At 46.3% G+C, this 27,499-nt stretch overlaps 1 pseudogene; it reads left to right on the forward strand.

The window, feature by feature from the left end:
• Positions 1-8,529: 8,529 nt before the first annotated feature.
• On the forward strand, positions 8,530-26,797 carry LOC132809147 (beta-1,3-galactosyl-O-glycosyl-glycoprotein beta-1,6-N-acetylglucosaminyltransferase 3-like; annotated as a pseudogene).
• The last annotated feature ends 702 nt before the right edge of the window (positions 26,798-27,499 follow it).

Genomic DNA, 27,499 nt, shown 5'->3' on the forward strand with positions numbered 1-27,499 from the left:
TTCCAAAAACAAAAAAAAACTCAGCAGGTCTGGCAGCATCTGTGGAGAGAAATCAGGAGTTAATGTTTTGGGTCCAGTGATCCTTGCTCAGAACAAAATCTGTCAATTATTTTTCTTACAAACGAGCACAATATAACAAATAACCATTAATATTCCAGGTGGCACACTCCACCTTTAATTCATGATTCCAGAAAGACATACCTAGATAATTATTACGTGCATTCAAATAATTAGGACAAAACATATTTGTCATTAGTTCGAAGTCCGATACATTGTACACACACACACATTTTACATCGGGTCTTTTGTAGCATCTCCTAGTTGAGGCGACCTGCAAATGCATCCAAGCTGTCACTGATGCCTCTTTCTCCAGATTACACTTGTTTTACATCATTCACCCATAACAAGGAGAGCCAAGCAACCTGGGCAGTGGGATTCTCTGCCATCACTTCCTTCCACCAGCTGTAGGGTGTCATAGCCTGTACCCATATTGCTTTCAGACTGCCCTATCACAAACCTGCAGAGCTGGAGAGTGGGAAGGTTTTGTCACTTCCACAATGTTTAACTTATCGATATTTAACCATCGATGCCAGAGTTTGGAGGATTGTTTCAGACTGTCTTGGAGCTGCCATGATGTTGATGTAGAAGACAAGTCCTGAGATCCTGCCTCCTTCCCAAGACCTTGGGCCACAGAAGAAGAGCTGCAGGGACTTCAGTGAAAAATTCTCTAAATTTGGTTCATAACATGTTTTTCTTTTCTTGTTATTCTTTCCTGGGATGTGGCTTTTTTGGTAAGGCTGCCATTTGTTTTCCATCCATTATTACCTTTGAACTGAGTGTCTTACTTGACTATTTCAGATGTCAGTTAAGAGCCAACGTAATTGCCATGGATCTGGAGTTTCACTAATACCCTGTAATCTGAGAATCAACAATGGTTATATGGTCATCATAGGCTAGTTTTTAAATCCAGATTTTATTGAATTCATATTTCACCATCAGCTGTGGCAGTATTCGACATCATGATTTCCAGAACAGTAGGTTAGTGCTCAGGATGACCACATGACAATAATGCCATAAGAAACAGGAACAGGAGTAGGCCCTTAAGCTCTTGATCCTGCTCCACCATTCAATAGGATCGTGACTGATCCAACATTCCTCACTTTCACCTTCCTGTGCTTTCCTTGGAAGCCTTGATTCCCTGACTGATCAAGAACCTATCCATCCCAGCCTTAAATATACACAAGGACTCTGCCCCCACAGGGGGCACTGTGACAAGGACTTCCAAAGACTCAGAGAAGAAATTCATCCTCATTTCAATCTTAAACTGGCATCCCTTGATTCTGAGACCATGCTTTCTGGTCCTAGATTCCCCTATGACAAGAAACCTCCTCTCAGCATTTTCCCTGTAAAATCCCTTAAGAATCCCATATTTTTCAGTTAGATCATTCTTCTAAGTTCCAGTGAGTACAGTCCCAACCTGTTTAGCATTTGCTATTTAGACAATCCCTGCTCACTGGGAATTAGTCTAGTAGACATTCTCTCAACGTCCTCCAATGAAACTTCCCCAAACAAAGGGACCAAAACTGCCCACATTAGTCGAGACTGATAGAAGTTTATAAAAGAATGATGGGTATGGAGAGAGTTAATGCTAGTTGTCTTTTCCCAAGGGTGGGCATTTCAAGACTCGGGGGCACATTTTTAAAGTGAGAGCAAAGAGATTTTTTAAAAATGAGGAACTTTCTTTATGCATAGGGTAGTTCGCATGTGGAATGAACTTCCTGAGAAACGGGAGGGTGTGGGTATTATTATAAGATTTAAAAGACATTTGGATAAGTACATGAGTGGGAAAGGCTTGGAGGGCTATGGGCAAGGAGCGGGCAGATGGAACTAGTTTAGTTTGGGATAATGTTCAGCTACGCTTTGTTGGACCGGAGGGTCTGTTTCCGTGTTGTATGACTCTATGTGGTCTCACCAGTAAGTCTTCCCTACTCTTACACTCCAATCTCCTTGAAATAAGGGTCTATGAATGTTATCAAGATGCAAATGTGTCCCTGAGGCAATGGCAAAATGAAGATACAACACTGTCCATGCTTCCACCAGGGCCACAGTTGAACAATCATAACTCAACCACTTCAAGATGAGTTGGAAGCTCCAGTGGGCCATTACAGTATAGATCAGAAATGGTGCACTATGCCTTTCTCAAGTGCAGTTGACAAACAGGGTGTGGACTGTCAGCAGAGGAAATAGGGGACCAGCAGTAATCTTCTGAGAGTGAAGATAAAGACAAGGACATTGAACAGGGTGAACATAGATGAGAGCAGACATACCTACATTAGAGGGTAATGCACTGTCAAAGACAAGAAAACAGAAAGAATTGAGTTGCAACACATGTCTGGGATGAATAAACTGGGTTTAGACTTCCTCATGTATAATTGTTTTCGGTTATATGGTAGCAACCATGGTTCGGGAAAAATATATGTGGACCAAGTTATTTTTGTAATCATCCAACATTACTGTTGTTGAGTAAATGTGTTCTTAATCATATTAATGTATGCTTGGTGAAGGTAAAGGTAAATTCCACATAGTCTGAGTAGAGCATGGGTTGTTCTCATTACAGAGAGATGTGTGTGCTCAGTTTGTACTGTCTAGTATCTCCACATCATAGACCCTTCAAACTGTTGAGGAGATAGTAACAGTCAGTGAGAAAGGGACACTAACATAGCTTGCTGCTAAAGTTCGGTGGTTTTATAGCCTGCAGTCAAAATATGTAATTCAGTGTAATGTCATCTCTCTCAATAGGAAGTTAAGAGCATTCCTGAGGCATTTTATAAGAATGATCCCAGGAATGAAAGGCTTGTCACTTGTGGACCGGTTGAGGATTCTGGGTCTGGACGCAATGGAGTTCAGAAGAGTGAGGGAGATCTGATTGAAACTTACAGAATACTGAGACCCTGTGGGAGACTGGATATGGAAAGGTGTTTCCACAAGCAGGAGAGATGAGAACCAGAGGACACATCACCTTTTCATTCTGAGGCTGTTCTAAAGCTGAGAGAAGCTACAGACCAGTAAGCCTGACAATTGTTGGCGGGCAAGTTGTTAGAGGGAATCCTGACGGACAGGATTTATATGTATTTGGAAAGGTGAGGACTGAGTAGGAATAGTCAACATGGCTTTGTGTGTGGGAAATCATGTCTCACTAACTTGACTGTGTTGGTTCAGAGAAGTAACAAAGAGGATTGATGAGGGCAGAGCGGTAGACGCATTCCATGTGGACTTCAGTGTGGCGTTTGACAAGGATCCCCATGGTAGACTGGTTAGCAAGGTTAGATCACATGGAGTAAAAGCAGAACTAGCCACTTGGATACAGAACTGACTTTGAAGGTAAAAGACAGAGGGCGGTGGCGGAGAGTTGCTTTTCAGACTCGAGGCCTGTGACAGTGGTGTGCCACAAGGATCGGTGCTGGGTGCACTGCTTTTCATCATTTATATAATGATTTGGATGTGAACATAGGGGATACAGTTAGTAAGTTTACAGATGACACCAAAACTAGAGGTGCAGTGGATGGCAAAGAAGGTTATCTCAGAGTACAACAGGATCTTGATGAGATGGGCCAATGGGCTGAGGAGTGGTGCGTGTATGGAATGAGCTGCCAGAGGAAGTGGTGGAGGCTGGTACAATTACAGCATTTAAAGGGCATTTGGATTGGTATATGACGAGGAAAGGTGCAGAGGGATTTGGGCCAAGTGCGGACAATTGAGTCAAGATTAGGTTCGGAGAACTGGTCGGCATGGATGAGTTGGATTGATGGGACTGTTTCTGCGTTGTACATCTCTATAACCCCCTCCACCCAGTACACTCCTCCCTATCTCTGTAACTTCATCCAGCCCTGACACCTTCCCTATTTCCAGAACCTCCTCCACCCCCTACACCCCACCCTATCTCTGAAACCTCCTCCTGTCCCAATAACGCTCTCTTAGCTGTAACATCAATGCTCATTATCACTCCATGATGTCAGCCCTCCTGCGATCCCAGCCTCTTGACCATCCCCTAATTCGATCACTCCACCGGCCTTCAGCTGCTTGGGCCCTCCATGTTATCATCTCATAAGACTTTGAGCAATTTGCATTTCCCTTCTCTGATGAATCCTGTCCATTTTTTCCTGGAAACAATGTTATACCTGTTGTGGATTTACTAGAGTAATTCAGGAAGGGTCCCTCAACAGCACCTTGTAAACCCAACATCAATATCACCTTGAAGACAAGGCCAGCAATATGACGCAACACTACTCCTTCTGCATAGAACATAGAACATAGAACAATACAGCACAGAACAGGCCCTTCGGCCCACGATATTGTGCCGAACATTTGTCCTAGCTTAAGCATCCATCCATGTACCTATCCAATTGCTGCTTAAAGGTCACCAGTGATTCTGACTCTTCCACTCCCACGGGCAGCGCATTCCATGCCCCCACCACTCTCTGGGTAAAGAACCCACCCCTGACATCTCCCCTATACCTTCCACCCTTCACCTTAAATTTATGTCCCCTTGTAACACTCTGTTGCACCCGGGGAAAAAGGTTCTGACTGTCTACTCTATCTATTCCTCTGATCATCTTATAAACCTCTATCAAGTCACTCCTTATCCTTCGCCATTCCAACGAGAAAAGGCCTTGCACTCTCAACCTATCCTCGTACGACCTATTCTCCATTCCAGGCAACATCCTGGTAAATCTTCTCTGCACCCTCTCCAAAGCTTCCACATCTTTCCTAAAGTGAGGCGACCAAAATTGCACACAGTAGTCCAAATGTGGCCTAACCAAAGTCCTGTACAGCTGCAACATCACTTCACGACTCTGCTAATGAACGCTAATACACCATAGGCCTTCTTACAAGCTCTATCCACCTGAGTGGCAACTTTCAAAGATCTATGTACATAGACCCCAAGATCCCTCTGTTCCTCCACCTGACTAAGAACCCTACCATTAACCCTGTATTCCGCATTCTTATTTGTCCTTCCAAAATGGACAACCTCACACTTGGCAGGACTGAACTCCATTTGCCACTCCTCAGCCCAGCTCTGCATCATATCTAAATCCCTTTGCAGCCGACAACAGCCCTCCTCACTATCCACAACTCCACCAATCTTCGTATCATCTGTAAATTTACTGACCCACCCTTCGACTCCCTCATCCAAGTCATTAATAAAAATTACAAACAGCAGAGGACCCAGAACTGATCCCTTCGGAACTCCGCTTGTAACTGGGCTCCAGACTGAATATTTACCATCTACCACCACTCTCTGACTTCGACTGGTTAGCCAGTTTTCTATCCAATTGGCCAAATTTCCCTCTATCCCATGCCTCCTGACTTTCCGCATAAGCCTACCATGGGGAACCTTATCAAATGCCTTCTGCAGTTACTCTCCACTTCACCTTTAATCCCAACTTTGAAATTAATCATCCTTCCTTCAGTTTTTCTGGGACAGAATCCTGGAACTCTCTACCATGTGACTTTGCATTTGTGGTCAGTGTTCTTAAAACACAAAGACAGTGGGTTTAAAGAGGAGAGTTCCTTATCATTTATGCCGGAGAGATTAGGGGGATGGGTAACAAGGCTGTCCCAGTCAGTGATGCCCACTTCATGTGAATCCACAAACAAGTCTGTCATTGTGATGTTGCCATGGGAATGCACATTACATTCCTGTTCTGAGGGATACACAGGAACAGTAGGAAATGAGACTTGGTCGAATCAGTCAAAGAGCCAAGATGTTTCCCATCAGTGTCCCAGCGAGATGTGGACAGTTACAAGGGGAGTCAGGGTGAAACAATACCTGCTGGAGTGTGATGACCTTCATTGTTCAGCTCTCTGAATATTGGAGTTGGGATGGCGTGCTGAGGTTCGACAGGAAGTTGGTAAGGCCAGTTCTGGAAGACTGTGTCCTGTTCTGCTCACGCTGCTGGAGGAAGGATATTATTAAATTGGAGATGGTTCAGAAAAGATTTCCCAGGACGTTGCCAGGAGTGCAGGGTTTGAGACATAAAAATAGACTGGAGAGGCTGGGGACAGTTTACAAAGAACATTACAGCACAGGAACAGGCCCTTCAACACTCCAAGCCTGCACTGACACATTTTGCCTTCTATATTAAAATTGTTTTCACTTACAGGATCTGTATTCCCCTGTTCCCTTCCTATTCATCCTGCTGCTGTATGATTCTTGAAAACTACAATTGTATCTGCTTCCACTGTCTGTTCTGTCAGTGTGTTCCATGAACTCACCACCCTTTCCAAGATAAACATGCTTCACTTATCTCTTTTAAACACCCCCCTGACCCCTGCACCTTGAACCTGTGTCTCCGAGTAACTGACTCTTCCACCCTGAGAAAAGGCCTCATACTTTCCACCCTATCCATGCCATTCACAATCTCATAAACTTCTATAAGGTCACCCCTCAACCTCCTGCATTCTAGTGAAAACAATCCCAGTCTATCCAATCTTCCTTCACAGATAAAATCCCCCATTCCAGGCAACGTCCTGGTAAACCTTTTCTGTCCCCTCTCTAAAGGATCCATATCAGAACTGTACGTGTTTTTCACTGCAGCATAGGAAATTGAGGGGTGACCTTGTTGAGGTTTATAAAATCATGACAGTGATTGATAAGGTGAATGACAAGAGTCTTTTCCCCAGTGTGGGGGAGTTCAGACTCAGGGCCATGTTTGTAAGGTCAGAGGAAAAAGATTTAATGATTTTCCCCAGAGTCATTTGTGATGGAATGAACTTCCAGATGAAGTGATGTATGTGAGTACAGTTATAACGTTTAAAAGATGCCAGCTCTTGATGCCATTCGTTTTTTTCTTGATTCTGTGCTACTGAATGTCCAAATTTCTGTGACATGCATTTCCAGAGGACTATCATGGCAAGGGAGTACATGTTAAATAAGAGGACCCTGGCAAGCACAGAAGATTAGACGGATCCTGGTTTGTGTGTCCAGCCATCCGTGACAGCAGTAGGATAGGCAGGTAAGGGAATTAAGAAGGGTCAAAGCCACTGAATACATGAGCAGGGAGGTGTCATGTTGGAGCTTTATAGGATTTTGGTGAGACCACAGCTGGAGTACTGTGTGCGGTTCTGGTCACCGCATTATAGGAAGGATGTGATTGTACTGGAGGGGGTGGGGTGGGGGGGGGGGCAAGGAGATCCACCAGGATGTTGCATTAGATTGAGCATTGCATATACCTGCAGGAGTGTTCTGCTGTGTGTGTGTGTGTCTAAGGTAACCCACCCAGCCTGCACATCCCTGTACATTTTGGCAATTCAGCATGGCCAATCCACCTAACTTGAACATTTTTGAAATCAGAGCACCCGAAGGGAACCCAAGCAGACAACATGCAAAACTCCACACAGCCACCCAAGGCTGGAATTAAAGTCTGGTTCCTGGCACTGTGCTCTAGCAATGCTAACCTCTGAGCCACTCTCGGCCGGGGGAATTTTTTTTTGGATTAATATCAACTTACTGTGCTCAGATTTCCAGCTTTATTATGAACGGTCAAATCACCATAATTCCAATTTTGCATCAGGGAGAGAGGACGGGTGGTGAAGTTTGATTTAATTTGATTTCCTCTTGTCGCTTTTATTCAAAGAAATTCATGGGATGGGGGCACTGTTGGCCAGGCCAGTGTTTATTGGCCATCCCTAATAGCCCAGAGGGCAGTTAAGAGTCACAGTACAAACAGGTAACCACCTTCCCGTCTCCTGGTCCTCTCTTTATCCAAGAGTTACTCCTCCCACATTGTTGTGGGCTCGATGGCAGGTTCCTTCCTGAAAGAGCAGCCCAGGCTGGGGCGTGGTTTATTGGGCTTGGCTGGCTCTGTGTTCTCTCTGGTGGTAAGTTCTCCGATCCAGACTGCACACCAGCGCGATCCTCTCGTTTACTTCACCCGGGCAACACCGGTCCAGGAACGGCTGGAAAGAAGCAGAGACCGGGCAAGGAAACGCCTGTAGCCAGGCAGGCAGTTAGGAGCGAGAGGAGCCCGGACTCAGAGAGAGAAACAACAGAACATTGGCTGGGTTTCATCCAGAGGAGGGCAGGAGGAGTTACTGAGAGAGACAAAGAGAGAGGGACAGGAGTTACCGAGAGAGAGTTACAGAGGGAGAGGGAGGAGAGAGGTTACTGAGGGAGAGGGATGAGTTAGTGGAGGAGAGGGATTACAAAGGGAGAGGGGTTATCAAGGCAGTGGGGTTACAAAGGGGTAACGGAGAGAGGGAGAGGTGTTAAAGTGGGAGAGGAATTCCAGAGGGAGAGCAGTTCCGGGCGGAGAGGGAGTGAAAGTCGGAGTCATTCATTGAATCTTGGGGAAAAGGGAAGACAAGAGTCTCACAAGGAGAGAGGACTGGCTGCGGCGACCTCTCCAGCAAATTGCAACCACTCCTTCCCCAAGGCCTGGTGGAGGCAGTGCTGCCCAGCACAGAGAGCATCCATTCTGCATTTGCCTATCGCCTATAGGCTGGGGACACTGCCCTCTGGAAAGTGCCATGCCCAAGCTGAGCCAGCATTGTGCTCACTGGTCGTGCCTCAGATCAGCGCTGTGTGTGTTCAGGGTGGTCTTGTTGTGCCAATGGCTGCTGGTCCAGAGAGGAGGGGGTCGGCTGACCCTCAGGCTGGTGAAACCAGGCGCCAGTCCAATGCAGGAACACCTCCTGCTGGTCGAGGAGAACTCCACCTGCTGGCAGATCATCCAGGGGGACAGGCAGGAGTTGGAAAGGGCCCTCCTCAACTCTATTACTGTCTCCCTCAAGCACCAAGCCTGAACAGGACCCGAAATTGCATATCGTTTGTGAGGGCCCGCAAGTATATCACTGTCCCCCTGAGCCCTGAGGAGGAACACTTCCCCTTGGCTTACTCCATGGTCATCCACCAGAGCATTGAGATGTTCGAGAGGCTTCTACGGAGCATTTACGCCCCACAGAATGTCTACTGTATCCACGTGGACCACAAATCCCCGAGTCAATTTCATGCGGCAGATCAGGCCATCGCTTCGTGTTTCCACAATGTCTTTGTCGCAGCCAAGCTGGAGTGGGTCACCTATGCTGGCTGGAGCAGAGTTCAGGCGGATCTCAACTGCATGAAGGAGCTGCTGGAGAGCCCTGTCCCCTGGAGGTACTTCATCAATGTATGTGGCCAAGACGTCCCCCTGAAGACCAACTGGGAGATAGTCCGCAGCCTCAGAGCTCTGAACGGCTCCAACGTGATTGAGTCAGATCCTGCGCCAGGGTTCAAAAAGGTAACCGCCTTCCTGTCTGCGGGGCCTCTCTTCATCCAAGTGTTTTCCATCCTCCCTCCCTCCATCATCTCTCTCTCTTTCGCCCCTCCAGTCCTCCACTCCTGCCTGTACAAAGAGAGACAGGGTTGTTAAAACTGTTCAGTTGCATGGAGGGAGGTTCAGAATGTACAAAGGAATATAGAGGAGTTGGAGAGTTGAGCTGCAAACAGAGCAGAAGGGCAACTGACGTTTCAGGTTGGAAACTTTCATCAGAACCCAGGGAGGGGATGGGGCTGCAGAATAAATGGGGGTGTGGGGCTGGGGAAAGGTGGGTGGGATGACAATTGTTGGATGCAGGGAGGAGATGGCTGTGATTGGACAGTGGGTGGGGTGGAGCAGATGGGTGGAAAGGAAGATGGTCATGTGAAAGGGATGGGGTGGAAAGTAAGGGCTGGGCTTGGGATAAAGAGGGATATAGACTGATTAGACAAGTATACAGGAATGTAGGTAGGTTAAGAGTGTAGGAGAAAGTGAGCACTACAGATGCTGGAGATCAGAGTCAAGAGTGTGGCACTGGAAAAGCACAGTGGGTCAGGCAGCATCTGAAGAGCAGAAGAATCAATGTTTCGGACATAAGCCCTTAATCAGGAATGAGGCTTGTCGACCAGGGTGCCGAGAGATAAGTGGGATGGGTGTGGAAGGTAGCTGGGAAATGGATAGATACATGAAGGTATTTGGGGGAGTGGGGGGGGGGGGGGGGAAGGGGTGGCGGGCGGCGGTGCGGAAGGTCGGGTGGACAGGTGAGAAAGAAGATGGACCGGTCAGGAGGGTGGTGTTGAGTTGGAGGCTTGGGACTGCAATTACTTGGGGTGAGGAAATGAGGAAACTCGTGAAATCGACATTGATCCATCTGGTTGCAGGTTTCCAAGGCGGAATATCCAGGCATCAGCTGGTAAGGGTTTGGTGATGGAGGAGGCCCAGGACCTGCATGCCCTTGGTGGGAGGGGGAGTTAAAGCGTTCAGCCACGGGGCGGTCGGGTTGGTTGGTGTGGGTGTTCCAGAGATGTTCTCTGAAACCATCCGCAAGTAAGAGTTCTATCTCCCCAATGTAGAGGAGACCACATCGGGTGCAATGGATGCAGTAGATGACATTGGTGGAGGTACAAGTACATTTCTGTCTCATATGGAAGGATCCTTTGAAGCCTTGGACGGAGGTGAGGGGGGAGGTGTGGGTGCAGGTTTTGCACTTTTCAGAGGCCAGGGAAGGTGCCGGGAGGGGAGGGTGGTTTGGTGGGGGGTGTGGATCTGACAAGGGAGTTGTAGAGGGAATAGTCTCATCGAATGCAGATGGAGTGCAGAGGGAAGTATGTCCCTAATGGTGCGGTCTGTTTGTAAGTGGCAGAAGTGGTGGAGAATAATGCAATGTATCCGGATGTTGGTGGGGGAGAAGGTGAGGACCGAGGGTATCTGTCCCTGTTGCGTTGGGAGGAGTGTGCTTCAAGGGTGAAGGTACAGGAAATGGAGCAGATGCACTGGAGGGCATTGTCAACCACGTGGGAGAGGAAATTGTAGTTTTTGAGGTAGGACGCCATCTGGGATGTTCTGTGATGGAATTGGTCCTCCTGGGAACAGATGCAGCAGAGGCAGAGAAATTGGGAATAAGGGATAGTGTTTTTACAGGGGCAGGGTGGGAGGAGGTGTATTCCAGGTAGCTGTGGGAGTTGGTGGGTTTGTAGTAGATGTCAGCAGTTAGTCGGTTGCCAGAGATGGAGATGGAGAGGTCCAGGAAGAGGAAGGAGGTGTCCGAGATTGTCCGGGTGAATTTGAGGTCAGGTCGGAAGGTGTTGGTAGAATTAATGAACTTTTCAACCACCTCAAGCAAATACGAGGTAGTGCCAATCCAGTCATCAATGTACATAGAACATAGAACATAGAAGGATACAGCGCAGTACAGGCCCTTCGGCCCTCGATGTTGCGCCGACCGAGTCCTACCTAACCTATACTAGCCCAATAACTTCCAAATGCCTATCCAATGCCCGCTTAAATGAACATAAAGAAGGAGAGTTCACCACTGATACGGGCAGGGCATTCCATGAACTCACAACCCGCTGTGTGAAGAATCTACCCCTAACATCTGTCCTATACCTACCACCCCTTAATTTAAAGCTATGTCCCCTAGTAACACCTGACTCCATTAGCGGTAAAAGGTTCTTAGTATCTACCCTATCTAAACCCCTAATCATCTTATACACTTCTATCAGATCTCCCCTAAACCTTCTCTTCTCCAATGAGAACAGCCCCAAGTGCCTCAGCCTTTCCTCATAAGATTTTCCTACCATTCCAGGCAACATCCTGGTAAACCTCCTCTGCACTCGTTCTAAAGCTTCCACATCCTTCCTATAGTATGGCGACCAAAACTGCACACAATACTCCAGATGAGGCCTCACCAGAGTCTTATACAACTGCAACATGACCTCAGGACTCCGGAACTCAATTCCTCTGCCAATAAAGCCCAGTACACCATATGCCTTCCTCACAGCACTATTTACCTGGGTGGCAACTTTCAGAGATCTGTGTACATAGACACCAAGATCCCTCTGCTCATCCACACTACCAAGTAGCCTACCATTAGCCCAGTAATCCATCATCTTGTTATTCCTACCAAAGTGAACGACTTCGCACTTAGCTACATTGAATTCCATTTGCCACATTTCCGCCCAGCTCTGCAACTTATCTATATCCCGCTGTAACCTACCACTTCCTTCCTCACTATCCACAACTCCACCGACTTTCGTGTCATCCGCAAACTTGCTTACCCAGCTTTCAAGTCCTTCCTCTAGATCATTTATAAAGATAACAAAAAGCAATGGTCCCAAAACAGATCCTTGTGGTACACCGCTAGTAACTGCGCTCCAAGATGAACATAATCCATCAACTACTACCCTCTGTCTCCTTCCAGCCAGCCAATTCCTAATCCAAACCTCTAATGTATCCTCAATGCCATACCTCCGAAGTTTTAGCATTAGCCTACCATGGGGAACCATGTAGTGGAGGAATAGGTGGGGAATGGTGCCGATGGATGAAGAGGCAGGTTAGTTGAGGCCCATGTGGTTGCTCATTGCCCTTAAGAGTCAAGAGTGAACAAAAGAATGTAAGTTCGGTTCAGAGCATGTAAAGGATTGTTCTTAGGTTGATAGTGAAAGAGTCTCACAAACGATTGAGTTTTTTGAAGAATTAACAAAGAGGATTGATGAGGGCAGAGCGGTAGATGTGATCTACATGTACTTCAGTAAGGTATTCAACAAGCTTCCCCATGGGAGACTGATTAGCAAGGTTAGATCTCATGGAATACAGGGAGAACTAGCCATTTGGATACAGAAATGGCTCAAAAGGTAGAAGACAGAGAGTGGTGGTGGAGGGTTGTTTTTCAGACTGGCGGCCTGTGACCAGTGGAGTGCCACAAGGATCGGTGCTGGGCCCTCTATTTTTTGACATTTTCATAAATGATTTGAATGCGAACATAAGAGGTCCAGTTAGTAAGCTTGCAGATGACACCAAAATTGAAGGTGTAGTGGACAGCGAAGAGGGTTAGTTCAGATTACAACAGGATCTGGACCAGATGGACCAATGGGCTGGGAAGTGGCAGATGGAGTTGAATTCAGGTAAATGCGAGATGCTGCATTTTGGGAAAGCAAATCTTAGCAGGACTTATACACTTAATGGTAAGGTCCTCAGGAGTGTTGCTGAACAAAGAGACCTTGGAGTGCAGGTTCATTGCTCCTTGAAAGTGGAGTCGCAGGTAGATAGGACAGTGAAGGCAGCGTTTGGTATATGCTCCTTTATTGATCAGAGTATGGAGTACCGGAGTTGGGAGGTCATGTTGCGGCTGTATAGGACATTGGTTAGGCCACTGTTTTAATATTGTGTGCAATTCTGGTCTCCTCCCTATTGGAAAAATGTTGTGAAACTTGAAAGGATTCCAAAATGATTTACAAGGATGTTGCCAGGGTTGGAGGATTTATGCTATAGGAAGAGGCTGAACAGGCTGAGGCTGTTTTCCATGGAGCTTCGGAGGCTGAGGGGTGACCTTATAGAGGTTTACAAAATTATGAGGGGCATGGATAGGATAAATAGACAAAGTCTTTTCCCTGGAGTTGGGGAGCCCAGAACTAGAGGGCATAGGTTTCGGATGAGAGGGAAAAGATATAAAAGAGACCTGAGGGGCAACATTTTCACGGAGAGTGTGGTACACGTATGGAATGACCTGCCAGAGGAAGTGGTGGAGGCTGGTACAATTACAACATTTAAGAGGCATTTGGATGGGTATATGAATAGGAATGGTTTGGAGGGATATGGGCCGGATGCTGGCAGGTGGAACTAGATTGGGTTGGGATATCTGGTCAGCATGGACAGGTTGGACCGAACGATCTGTTTCCATGCTGTACATCTCTATGACTGTAATTGGGTACTGCAAATGCTGGAGATTACAGTCAAGATTAGTGTTGGAAACGCACAGCAGGTCAGGCAGCATCCGAGGAGCAGGAAACCCCAACATCAGGAATAACTTCACAGAGGCCATTATCCAGTCACCAACTCACCCTTTTGTTTCCACATGGAGAGTCCTTGACATGGATTCAGCTTCCTCAGAGCCAGCTGAGAGTGAACAGAACATCTGATCGTCCTGTTTATTTTTTTTGGAAGCAGCCTCAGGAGTAGCAGTCAAAGATGTCCCCAGGGTTTAAGTAGGCCCAGGCAGCAGCAGCAGGGGTGCAGGCGAGGTCCAGGCTTCAGTTGCAGGAGCAGGCCCAGACTGTAGCAGCAGTGGTGGTAGTAGCTGCCTGTGCAGCTGAGCGCAGCTTCAAATGAACAGAAATAAGCAAAGAAACCCCAGAAAACAATCACAACAAACTATGAAAAAAAAATTAAAACTAAACTCCTCCTCAGTAGGAAGAAACCAACAGCAGCACATAAGACACACTGTGACTGTTTCGAAGTCAGTCTCCTCTCCTCAAGAGGATTGAAGAGTCCTTCATATGCTGATCCAGCTCCCCTAGAGCCAGCTCTGAGTGAGCAGATCCTTTGATATGCCTGTGTATTTTTCTTCCACTACCACCCAACAGCAGTCATGCTTATTTTTCCCTTGTACCCATGTCATGTGTGCAGGTGTCAGATGCAGTGTAAAACAACAAGTGTGTAAATCTTAATTTATCTGGGAAATAGAACCCACTCACTTCAATAATTTCAGTCCAAGACAAGATCTGAAGCAGCAGCATCGTCTGATATACTCTTGCATGATAGGCACTCCGAATAAAAAACCTTGATACAAATCATTTCTCTTTCCCTCCTCCCACTACTCTAAACCCAGCATCCATTCCTCTTGTTTATCTCTTGCCTTATCAGGCCTTGTGCGTAACAGTATAGGTTTTGCTTGGCCATTTCCACATCCCTCTGTGGACTATTGTTAGAGTATATCCTCCTTCACTGCCATCTGCTTCCTTGCCTGCTAAAGCAACATTTCCTCTCATTCTTCGTCCACACTGAGCCTTATGACCTTGATTGTGGTTTTTGTTTTTGCAGAAGCGGGAAACAGATGCTTATAACTGTTTGTACAAGCATATCTAGCCTAACCTACACTCCCCTTCCTCTTTCATGATTCAGCTTTGTGATTTTCGCAGACAACATTTCTAATTGCTCCTCACAATTTATATATTCCATCACCAGGAAGAAAGGAAACAGACAGTCCTGTTTATTTATATTTTATTAAACAATTCACAGTTTATACAAACAATTACATTTACAGCTGTATACAGAGAAACAGCAATTTTACAAGGGAGGGGAATGACAAAGCCAAGCCCCAAATCCTGACATTCAACCGGTTTCAGGGAAATGAGGACAAACCTGAAATCCCAGTTTCAATCATTACAAACAGTAACAATGATATTCATACATATAAGTCAGTCCACTTGTGTAAGAAACAGCGCATACAATACAGACCCCCAAAAAAACAGCAAGCCTCTCCCCCCCCCACCCCAATCCCTCCCACCTTCTGGCCGCTCTAAGACAGCCCGCCCCTACGCACCTTCCGGCTCTTGGTCCACCCTGACACACCTTTCGACCACCTCTAGGACAACCCACCCCGTTACCCGTCCGGGGCGACAGCGCTGTGGACGGCTTCTGGCTCTCTGTCTGCCCCTACTTACCATTGGGCTCTCATCACCCCACTGCACCGTCCGGCCAGTGGACTACCCCGACACACCTTCCCGCACCTCTAGGACAGCCCGTCCCCTTCCCAGGGACGACAGCGTGTAGGGTAGCCCACAAGTCTTCCGGATCTCAGTCTACCCCTATGCACCATCTGAGACACCTTCCGACCAACTCTAGGACAGCCCAGCCAGATTACCCCTTCTGAAAGTGCTCAGAATGTCATACCCACCTACTGGCTCTAGGGGCAACTGGCATCAGGGGTGGCCTACCCACCCTCTGGTTCTTGGGGTGACAGCTTTCAGGACGACCCATGAACGTCCCAACTCACAGTAAGGCCTGCCAGACCCAGGGAGACCCATGACACACAAGACAGTCTACCCACCATCTAGCTCTCAGGGAGACTGTCATCAGGGTGGCCTACCCACCCTCCGGCTTTCGGGACAGCCTACCAATCTTCAGGTTCACAGGATGGCCTACCCACCCTCCGGCTCTCGGGGTGACAGCTTTCAGGATGACCCATGAGCCTCCCAGCTCACAGTAAGACCTGCCAGACCCAGAGACATGCAAGACAGTGCAGGTGATAAGCCCAACAAACCATATGACAGTTAATTTACCAACAAACAGAGTCCTTTCTAGGCCAGAGTCCATTAGTACAGGAATTTTCCTTCAAAATGTAGAGTCCATTTCCAGGCCTGAGGGGCGGAGAGAGTGCCATACAAGGCCTTGATCAGACCACATCAGAATCAGTCTGTACATTTTTACCTCATTTAAAACATAAAATAATTACATTGGCAGCAAGTTTAACCTGCCTTTTTCCTGGGATGAAGGGCTTATCTTATGAAGGAAAGTTGAACAAGTTGGCTTTTACATATTTAAGTTTGGAAATCTGAGAGATCTTTTTGAAATGTATAAATTTCTCTGAGGGAGCATGATAAGGCGGTTGATGAGACATTGTAAGTTTGACAAGATGTTCTGTAGAATAAGATATCGTCAGAGTCCTACAGCACCGAAACATACCCTTTCGTCCAACTCATCCATGCCAACCAGGTATCCTAATTGGAACTAGTCCCATTATCCTGTGTTTGGTCCATATCCCTCTAAACTCGTCCTATTTATGTCGTCTGTTAAATCTTGTAATTGTACCCACTACAACAATTCTTTTTGTCAATTTGCTCCGTATTTGCACCACCCTCAGGTCTCACCTTAAACCTATGCCCTCTGGGTTTGGACTCCCCCATCCTGGGGCTATTCACTTTTATTGATTTCCCACACAATTTTATAAACCTCTATATGGTCAACCTTCACCCTCCAATACTCCAGTGACAAAAGTCCTAGCCTATCTAGCCTCTCCTTATAACTAAAACCCTGCAGTCCTGGCAACATCTTTGTAAATTTATTCTGCATCCTTTGTAGTTTAACAACATCCTTCCAATAGCAGGGCGATCACAAATTTACCCAGTACTCCAAAAGTGACCTCACCAATGCCTTGCAGAATTATTTTCCCCTGAGAGGGCTGTGACACTGTGTAAATCTCTTCTGTACAAAGTTGTGAAGGCTGAGTTGATGAAGTTATGAAAGAGTGAGCAAGGTGACCTTTTTTTAAAAAAAGATAAGGACCCCGGGGCAACCGATAGAAATGTGGAATTGAAATTGCTACCAGATGAGCAGTGACCTTCTTGAATGGTGGAGCAGACTTGAAGGGACGAACGGCTGATTTTTGTTATGATACTGGTGGAGACAGGTTATGCCTTAGTTCAAGAAAAGAGTAAGGAGTTTTCTGACCACTCAGCTGAGGAAAGGGCTTTGCTGTCCCTCCTGATAACATGAACCTCGAAGGAAATCTTCCTCTGCGCCAGTCACAGAATTAAAGAATTCTTGCGGAAGGATGCCATTCAGCCCATCGTGTCTGTAATTTTCCACATCTAGTACCAATCTCCTGCATTTCCACACTCAACTCTGGCAACATCCTTGTAAATCTTTTCTAAACCTTTTCAAGTTTCACAATATCCTTCCTATAGCAGAGAGACCAGGATTGCATGCTGTATTCCAGAAATTGCCAAACCAATGTCCTGTTCAGCCACAGCATGTCCTCCCAACTCCTACACACAATGCACTGACCAATAATGGCAAGCGTAGCAAACGCCTTCTTCACCACCCTGTCTATCTGCGACTCCATTTTCAAGAAGCTATGAATCTGCATTCCAAGATCTCTTGTTTCATCATCACTCCCCAGACTTTACCATGAAGTGTATTATTCCTACCCTGATTTGCCTTTCCAAGATAGAGCACCTCACATTTATCGACATTAAACTCCATCTGGCACTCCTCGACTATTAGCCCATCTGATCAAGACCCCGTTGTACTTTGAGGTTGACTTGAAATATTACTCTGGATGTAGGTTTGCTCGTTGAGCTGGAAGGTTCATTTTCAGATGTTTCATCGCCATACTAGGCAACATCTTCAGTGAACCTTCCAACTCAGCGAGCAAACCTACATCGAGAACCTCAACCTGAACTACAAACCTTCTCAAATCTTGCTGATATTTTACTGTCATGTATATCGAGTTACAGTAAAAAATGTTGTCTTATGTGCTTTACAGACAGATATCGATAGGTTAAGCTGGCAAAAATGTTGGCAAATGGAGTGCAATGTGGGAAAATGTGAAGTTGTTCATTTGGAAGGGAAATCAAAAGAATAGAATATTATTTAAATGGAGAAAGCTTCAGAAAGCTGTAACACCAAGGGACTTGGGGCAACTAGTGAATGAAACATGGAAAGCTTGCACACGGGGGGCAGCAGGTAATTGGGAAGACTAATGGAATATTGGATGAAAACAGAAATTTCTGGAGAGACTCAGCAGGTCGGGTAGCATTCGTGGAGAGAAAACAGAGTTAATGTTTTGAGTCTGGTGATCTTTCTTCAGAACTGAAGTGGAATGTTTGCCCTTATTTGAAGGGGGTTGGAGTATAAAAGTCAGGAAGTCTTACTGCAACTGTGCAAGGTGCTTGTGAGAGCACATCCGGAGTACTGTGAGCACTTCTGGTCACCTTATTTAAGAAAACATGTTGTTTCATTGGAGGAAGTTAAGGGAATGTTCAGGGGTATAGCCCCCATGATGGAGGGATTGTCTTAAAAACAAAACCTAAACAGGATTCTACTCACTGGAGTTTAGAAGAATGAGAGGTGACCTCACTGAAATGGACAGGATTAAGGGGCTTGACAGGATAAATGCTGAAAGGATGTTTCTCCTCATGGGAGAGTCCACCAGGGTGGGTATTATCTCAGAATAAAGGGGCACCAGTTTATGACTGAGATGAGGTGGAATTTCCTCTCTTAGAAGATTGTGAATCTTTGGAATTCCTTGTATATATTTAAGGCTCAGATGGATAGATTCTTGGTCAGTGGAGAATTAAGGGTTATGGGGATAGGGCAAGAACATGGATGTGAGGAATGTTGAATCAGCCATGATCCTAGTGAAGCTGGCTTGAGGGACTAAATGGCTGACTCCTGTCCTGACTTGTTAATGGTCTTACATTTACTGATGAACCTATTCAAAGATGTTATCACACAACTCTGGAGCAGAAGTGACTTGAACCTGGGTCTCCGAGGCTCACACCGCATGGATCCTAGTTTACTTTATATCATGCACTTGACATTGATGCTGGTAGTTATAGCTGCAATTCGCACCAACCTGCCTTAGATCAAATTAATGAAGCGAAGCCACTGCAGGTTTTCAAAAGGTAAGTCTCCAACCTCGCATCATGCATTGATGAAGCAGCTGAGAATTTGAATGCAGAGAATGTTGTCTGAACTGGATTCAATGAAGTGTTTCACCAGGCGCCAGATAAAAATGGCTGGACAACAAAATTGACAACACAAGCCCTGATTCATGGATTTTGTTTTGGACGAGAGGTTGGTCGGTTGGTAGTTGGGAATGATCCACACAGCTGGGACATATAAACATCAAGACCCGGAGCAGGAGAAGATGATTTGGCCCTACATGACGCCCACCATACTGTATGATCATGGCTAATCCTCTATCTCACAGCCATACCTCCACTTTCTCCCCATGCCTTTGATGCTTTTGAAACCTAAATATTTGTTAGTCACATTCTTGGATATATTGAATTACTCAAACTCCACAGCTTTCTGTGGTACAGAATTCCATAACTTCACTATCCTGTAAGTTAAGAAATGTTTCCGCATCTCAGCCCTAAATAGACGACAGCTTTTATTCAATATGTCAGTGATATCAATCTTGGAGTATGTGGCAAAATGCCCATATTCGGGGCAATGATAAACCTGGAGGATTGGCAAATGGTGAGGATGATGTAAATTGTCCAGAGTCATCACAATGAACAGACAGCATCCAGTCAGAGGTGAATACAGAAGAGTGTAAGGTGATATGTTTTGGGAGAAGGATGTGGAGAAGTAATAGAAATGTAATGGCACAATCGTAAAGAGTGCACAGGGTTAGAGGGATCTGGCAATAAACATTCATCAATATTAGAAGGTGGAGGAGGCCATAAGAGGGTAGAAAAGCAGAAGGCTTCATAAATAGAGGCATTGATGCCAATAAATGGTTGAGTTATGCTGCATGTCAAATTGGTTTAGCCCCAGTTGGATTGTTGTGATCATTTTAGGTGACTATAAAACGATGTGAGGGCCCTCAGGACAGGGAGGAGAGGAGATTTCGCAGAATGGTGCCAGGGTTTAAGTTGGATGGCTCAGTTGGAAAGGTCAATGATGCTCCCATTGGAACAAAGGGGAGTGGGGTGAGGTTTATTTAATGGGTATAGGGTGAGCACTCGGTAATGAAGTCAAGGAAATATACTTCACTGTTCACCGATTGTACAAATGCAATGGAATGCAGATGTAAGATTTTGGGTTAGAGGCATGGTGGGGAGATCTGAGGAATTGAAACGTAAATGAAGCCTAAACTACATTTGTATGAGATGATGGCCAGTTCCGATGTAAGTTGGATAAAAAAAGAGATCTGCTCCCATCCATACAAGGAACAAGAGTAGGCCATTGGCCCTTTTGATCCTGTTCCACCATCCACTTTCCTGCATACCATCGATAATCTATCCTCCCCTTGGTAACCAAGGATCCATATCTCCCATGCCACAAGGACCGAGGATAAAAGATATTTTTTGACACAATGTGAATAAAGTGTCTTGTGTCTTGCGGAAGGGGTGGCATGGTGGCTCAGTGGTTAGCACTGTTTCCTCACAGTGCCAGGGACCTGGGTTCGATTCCAGCCTTGGGCGCCTGTCTGTGTAGAGTTTGCACATTCTCCCCATGTCTGCATGGGTTTCCTCCGGGTGCTCTGATTTGTTGCCACAATCCCCAAAGATGAGCAGGCCAGGTAGATTTGTTGTGCTAAATTGCCCAAAGTATTCGGGTGTATTAGTCAGGGGTAAATATCGGGTAGGGTAATGAGTGTGGATGGGTTGCTCTTCAGAGGATTGGTGTGGACTTGTTGGGCCAAATGGCCTGTTTCCATACTGTAGAGAATCTAATGTGTGGTGTCCTTCACTCTGAGGGAGGAGCTTTGGATTCAAGTCCTACTCCAGGAGCTGATGGCCATAGGAAAGTGTCTTCATTGCTATTGTGAGACACCCAAGGGTATCGGCCAAGTGCTGCAAAATGGGATGAGAATAGCTTGGAGCTTGTCTTTTTGACCAGTGCAGACATGATAGGCTGAAGGGCAACTTATTATTTTGGTGCTCTAAACCTCAATAACCAGAGAGCATGGAGTCATAGCATCATAAGTATGGAACAGACCCTTCAGTTCAACCTGTCTGCGCTGACCAGTCATCCCAATCTGAACTCGTCCCATTTGCCAGCCTTTGGCATATATCTTCGAGTAAAAAGTGAGGTCTGCAGATGCTGGAGATCAGAGCTGAAAATGTGTTGCTGGTTAAAGCGCTGCAGGTCAGGCAGCATCCAAGGAACAGGAAATTCGATGTTTCCGGCATAAGCCTGATGTAGGGCTTATGCCCGAATCGTCAAACTTCCTGTTCCTTGGATGCTGCCTGACCTGCTGCGCTTTAACCAGCAACACATTTTCAACTTTGGCACATATCTCTCTAACCTATTCCTATTCATGTCCACATGTAGTTGCCTTTTAATTATTGTCATTGTACCAGCCGCCTGCACAACCTCTTGGTAGCTCATTCCAGGCACACATCATCCACTGCATGAAAAACTAATCCCTCAGGTCTTTCCCCTCTCACCTTAAACCTATGCTTCTAGTTTTGGACTCCCCCCACCCTTGGGAAAAGACCTTTGGCAATACAAACAACGTGGAAGGAATCAAAATGGGACAAGAACAGAAAAGGAGGTCAGCTAAATAATTCTGAGCAGCAACAGAAAAGTGTAGCCAAGCACGTATGTAAGCTAGCTAGCTTACTGAAACTGGCTCCAGTTAAGTGAGAAGACAGGAAGATCGAAACAACACTCAACAGGTTATGTAGACATTTAAGGTCAATGATCTAATGCTAAACATCATGTACCTAGATCAGGATCTGATTGATCAGTTGTGTTGCTCAGGCTTGAAATCAAAATGTAATTTGTGAAAAGGGAACGCTGAATTGTGTGTAAAAGTGTGATTGCAACTGCCTGTTTCAGACTCTCCAGGTAAGGGTGGTCTTTGACCCGGCTGGTTGAGTCTTCTTGCATGTATGTGATAAAGGAAGCTGTGTGAAGTGTACTATCATCCGGCTGATCATTTCAACATCTATCCATGCCCCTCCTGATTTTATGAACTTCTGTAAGGATACCCCTCAGTATCCGACACTCCAGGAAAAATAGCCCCAGCCTATTCGACCTCTTACTGTAACTCAACCGCTCCAATCTCGGCAACATTCTGGTAAATCTTTTCTGCACCTTCTCAAGTTTAACAATATCCTTTCTTTCGAAGGGCGACCAGAATTGTATGCAGTATTTTAAAAGTGGCCTCACCAATGTCCTCTACAGACAATAGATCACACTTGGTAATGGCAAAGGCATATCAGAGATAGTCAAAGATACTCCTACTTATAGACAATAGGTGCAGGAGTAGGCCATTCGGCCCTTCGAGCCAGCACCACCATTCATTATAATCATGGCTGATCATCCACAATCAGTATCCTGTTCCTGCCTTATCCCCATAACCCTTGATTCCACTATCTTTCAGAGCTCTATCCATCTCTGGTACAGCTGCAACATCACATCCCAACGCCTATACTCAATGCATTGACCAATGAAGGTAAAGGTATCAAACACATACATCACCACCCTGTCTATCTGCAATGCACTTTCAAAGAACTATATCCCTGTCCTTCTCTCTAAGGCAAAAGCTCTGTGTTCAAGTCCCACTCCAGGAGTTGATGACCACAGGCAAGTGTCTCCATTGCACTGGTGAGGCATGAAAGGTGCTGTTCCCAGTGCTGGAAAATGAGACTGGAGTAGAAAGAGCCTGTTTTGCCAGCACAGACTCGATGGGCTGAAGGATCTATTTTTCTGGTGCTCTCAAGTGTAGGGAGGTTAGGAATAATGCAGTGATCTCTAAGGAGGGTGCCTGTAACCAGAAGGGTGGATTGAAGTGTGTATACTTCAATGCCAGAAGTATAAGGAATAAGGTAGGTGAACTTGCAGCGTGGGTTGGTACCTGGGACTTCGATGTTGTGGCCATTACAGAGACGTGGGTAGAACAGGGACAAGAATGGCTGTTGCACGTTCCAGGGTTCAAATGTTTTAGTAGGATCAGACATGGGGGTAAAAAAGGGGGAGGCGTGGCATTACTTGTCAAAGATAGTATCACAGCAGTGGAATGGACGATTGAAGAGGACTTGCCATCTGAGGTAGTTTGGGCTGAGGTTAGAAATAGGAAAGGTGAGGTCACCCTGTTAGGTGTTTTCTACAGGCCTCCTAATAGTCCTAGAGAAGTAGAAGATAATATTGCGAGGATGATTCAGGAAAAGAGTGAAGGTAGCAGGGTGGTTGTTATGGGGGACTTTAACTTCCCAGATATTGACTGGGAGAGCTATAGCTCGAGTTCATTAGATGGGTCGGTGTTTGTACAATGTGTGCAGGAGGGTTTCCTGACACAATATGTCGACAGGCCAACAAGAGGGGAGGCTATATTGGATTTGGTTCTAGGTAATGAACCAGGCCAGGTGTTAGACTTGGAGGTAGGTGAGCACTTCGGGGACAGCGACCACAACTCGGTGACTTTTACTTTAGTGATAGAGAGGGATAATCGTGCGCCGCAGGGCAAGAGTTATAGCTGGGGGCAGGGAAATTATGATGCAGTGAGGCATGACTTAGGATGTGTGGATTGGAAAAACAGGCTTCAAGAGAAGAACACTAATGAGATGTGGGGATTGTTCAAGGAGCAGCTACTGCGTGTCCTCGATAGGTATGTACCAGTCAGGCATGGTGTAAAGGGCCTTGTGAGGCAGCCGTGGTTTAGTAAGGAATTGGAGTCCCTTGTGAAAGGGAAGAAGGCGGCATATGTAAAGATGAGGCGTGAAGGTTCAGTAGGGGCGATTGAGAGTTATAAGGTAGCCAGGAAGGAGCTAAAGAGGGAGCTAAGAGAAGCGAGAAGGGGACATGAAAAGTCTTTAGCTGGTAGGATTAGGGAAAACCCAAAGGCTTTCTATAGGTATGTCAAGAATAAAAGGATGACTAGGGTAGGTATCGGTCCAGTCAAGGATAGTAGTGGGAAGTTGTGTGTGGAGGCGGAGGAGATTGGAGAGACATTAAATCAGTACTTTTCATCAGTATTCACTCAGGAACAGGACACTGTTGCTGATGTGAATATGGAATCACAAATAATTAGAATGGATGCCCTGGAAATATGCAGGGAAGAGGTTTTGGGAATATTGCAAAGGATGAATATAGATAAGTCTCCTGGGCCTGATGGCATTTACCCCAGGATCCTATGGGAAGCTAGGGAGGAGATAGCAGAGCCATTGGCCTGGATTTTTATGTCGTCATTGTCAACGGGAATAGTACCAGAGGACTGGAGGATAGCGAATGTGGTCCCATTGTTCAAGAAAGGGAGTAGGGATAGCCCTAGTAACTATAGGCCAGTGAGTCTGACTTCAGTGGTGGGCAAAGTCTTAGAGAGAATGGTAAGGGATAAGATTTATGAACATCTGGGTAGGAATAACGTGATCAGGGATAGCCAGCATGGTTTTGTGAAGGGCAGGTCGTGCCTCACAAAACTTATTGAGTTCTTTGAGAAGGTGACTAAGGAAGTGGACGAGGGTAAAGCAGTAGATGTTGTGTATATGGATTTTAGTAAGGCGTTCGATAAGGTTCCCCATGGTAGGCTAATGCTAAAACTACGGAGGTATGGCATTGAGGATACATTAGAGGTTTGGATTAGGAATTGGCTGGCTGGAAGGAGACAGAGGGTAGTAGTTGATGGATTATGTTCATCTTGGAGCGCAGTTACTAGCGGTGTACAACAAGGATCTGTTTTGGGACCATTGCTTTTTGTTATCTTTATAAATGATCTAGAGGAAGGACTTGAAAGCTGGGTAAGCAAGTTTGCAGATGACACAAAAGTCGGTGGAGTTGTGGATAGTGAGGAAGGAAGTGGTAGGTTACAGCGGGATATAGATAAGTTGCAGAGCTGGGCGGAAATGTGGCAAATGGAATTCAATGTAGCTAAGCGCGAAGTCGTTCACTTTGGTAGGAATAACAAGATGATGGATTACCGGGCTAATGGTAGGCTACTTGGTAGTGTGGATGAGCAGAGGGATCTTGGTGTCCATGTACACAGATCTCTGAAAGTTGCCACCCAGGTAAATAGTGCTGTGAGGAAGGCATATGGTGTACTGGGCTTTATTGGCAGAGGAATTGAGTTCCGGAGTCCTGAGGTCATGTTGCAGTTGTATAAGATTCTGGTGAGGCCTCATCTGGAGTATTGTGTGCAGTTTTGGTCGCCATACTATAGGAAGGATGTGGAAGCTTTAGAACGAGTGCAGAGGAGGTTTACCAGGATGTTGCCTGGAATGGTAGGAAAATCTTATGAGGAAAGGCTGAGGCACTTGGGGCTGTTGTCATTGGAGAAGAGAAGGTTTAGGGGAGATCTGATAGAAGTGTATAAGATGATCAGGGGTTTAGATAGGGTAGATACTAAGAACCTTTTACCGCTAATGGAGTCAGGTGTTACTAGGGGACATAGCTTTAAATTAAGGGGTGGTAGGTATAGGACAGATGTTCGGGGTAGATTCTTCACACAGCGGGTTGTGAGTTCATGGAATGCCCTGCCCGTATCAGTGGTGAACTCTCCTTCTTTATGGTCATTTAAGCGGGCATTGGATAGGCATTTGGAAGTTATTGGGCTAGTATAGGTTAGGTAGGATTCGGTCGGCGCAACATCGAGGGCCGAAGGGCCTGTACTGCGCTGTATCCTTCTATGTTCTATGTTCTAACCTTTATGACCAGAGGGCACAGCTTGAAGTGTATTTTTGGAGCCAGATCCACTGGGAGAGTTTGAGAATGAGTTTTATGTTTGCTCAGCGAATGAGCATTGGGAGATGGTTTGGGAGGCAGGGATATGGGGAAATAGGCAGGTGACTGGCACTAGGCAATAGGAGTGCGAAAGGCCTGAGGGGCTGAATGGCCTTGTTCTCCACTGTAAGGTGAGTAACTGAGAGAAGGAGTGTGCATGGATCTTGCTGGAGCTGGGGGCAAGGAGACTGCAGGGGAGTTGGGGAGAGGAAATGTCATAGGCGAAGTTGAAAAGCTATCATTTCTACTTTCTCGTTTTCTCACTCTCTCTTGCACTTGCCTTTTAGAAACGTTGGCAATACCACCACGATACCCTCGACCAAGTCGTCTTGACAGCGCAACTGAAAGACCAGCCGAACATCAGCACCTCCATCTTCGTGGGCAGTGCCTACTTCATGGCCACCAGAGAGTTTGTCGGCCATGTGTTTGCCAGTGCTGAGATCCAGGCCTTCCTCAAGTAGTCGGAGGACACCTTCAGCCCGGACGAGCGTGTGTGGGCTACCCTGCACAGAATGCCCAATGTACGTGGCTCTATCCCGTACACCCAAGAGGCCACCAGGACACTTGGCCGGGCAGTAAAGTGGTCCTTTGAGGCTGGTGACGTTGCGAGGGGTGCCCTGTACCCTCTCTGCACGGGAAGGTATCGCCACTTGGTTTGTGTGTATGGGGCAGGAGATCTGCAGTGGGTGGTCCGTCAGAGATGTTACTTTGCAAATAAGTTTGACTCCAACATGGACAACACGGCAGTACAGTGCATGGAGGAATATCTCCAAAACAGGACACTTGATAAAATTAGGACTGGGTTGGAGGTTGGGACAGAGTAAACCTCGGTGATGGTCGTAGCGATGGTGGGTGAGACATTGGAAACACTGAGAGACTGGGCACTGTGAAACTGGGCACTGTGAGACTATACTATAACACTGGCTCTTGCGGAGGCCAGGCACTGTGAAACTGCATGCTGCAACATGGCAGCACTAGGTAGTGTGAGGCTGGGCACTATAGTGTTGGGCACTGTGGAGATTGGATACCTTAATACTATCCACTGTAACACTGGGCACTGTGAGACTTAGCACTGTAACATTAGTTACTGTGAGAGTCAAAATGTGCGGTGCTGGAAAAGCACGGCAGGTCAGGCAGCATCCAAGGAACAGGAGAATCAATGTTTCAGGTATAAGCCCTTCATCAGGAATGTGGGGGAATAAGGGCGTTGAGAGATAAATAGAGTGAGGGTGGGACTTTTGGTGAAGGTAGCTGGGAAGGTGCTCGGTAAGTCCAGTTGGATGGGTGATTGTGATTGGTCAGTGGGGAAGGTCGAACATATAGTTAGGAAGGAAGATGGACAGGTCAAGAGGAGAGAGCCGACTTGGAGGGTTGGATCTGGGATGAGGTGGGGGCAGAGGAGAGATTTGGAAACTAGTGACATCAAAGTTGATGCCAAGTGGTTGAGGGCCCCAAGGCAGAAGATGAGATGCTCTTCCTCCAGTCTTCAGATAGCTTGGATTTGGTGAGGCAGGAAATGTCATTGT

This window comes from Hemiscyllium ocellatum, unplaced genomic scaffold (genome assembly GCF_020745735.1).
Source record: "Hemiscyllium ocellatum isolate sHemOce1 unplaced genomic scaffold, sHemOce1.pat.X.cur. R2, whole genome shotgun sequence".
In the NCBI taxonomy this organism is placed as follows: Eukaryota; Metazoa; Chordata; class Chondrichthyes; order Orectolobiformes; family Hemiscylliidae; genus Hemiscyllium; species Hemiscyllium ocellatum.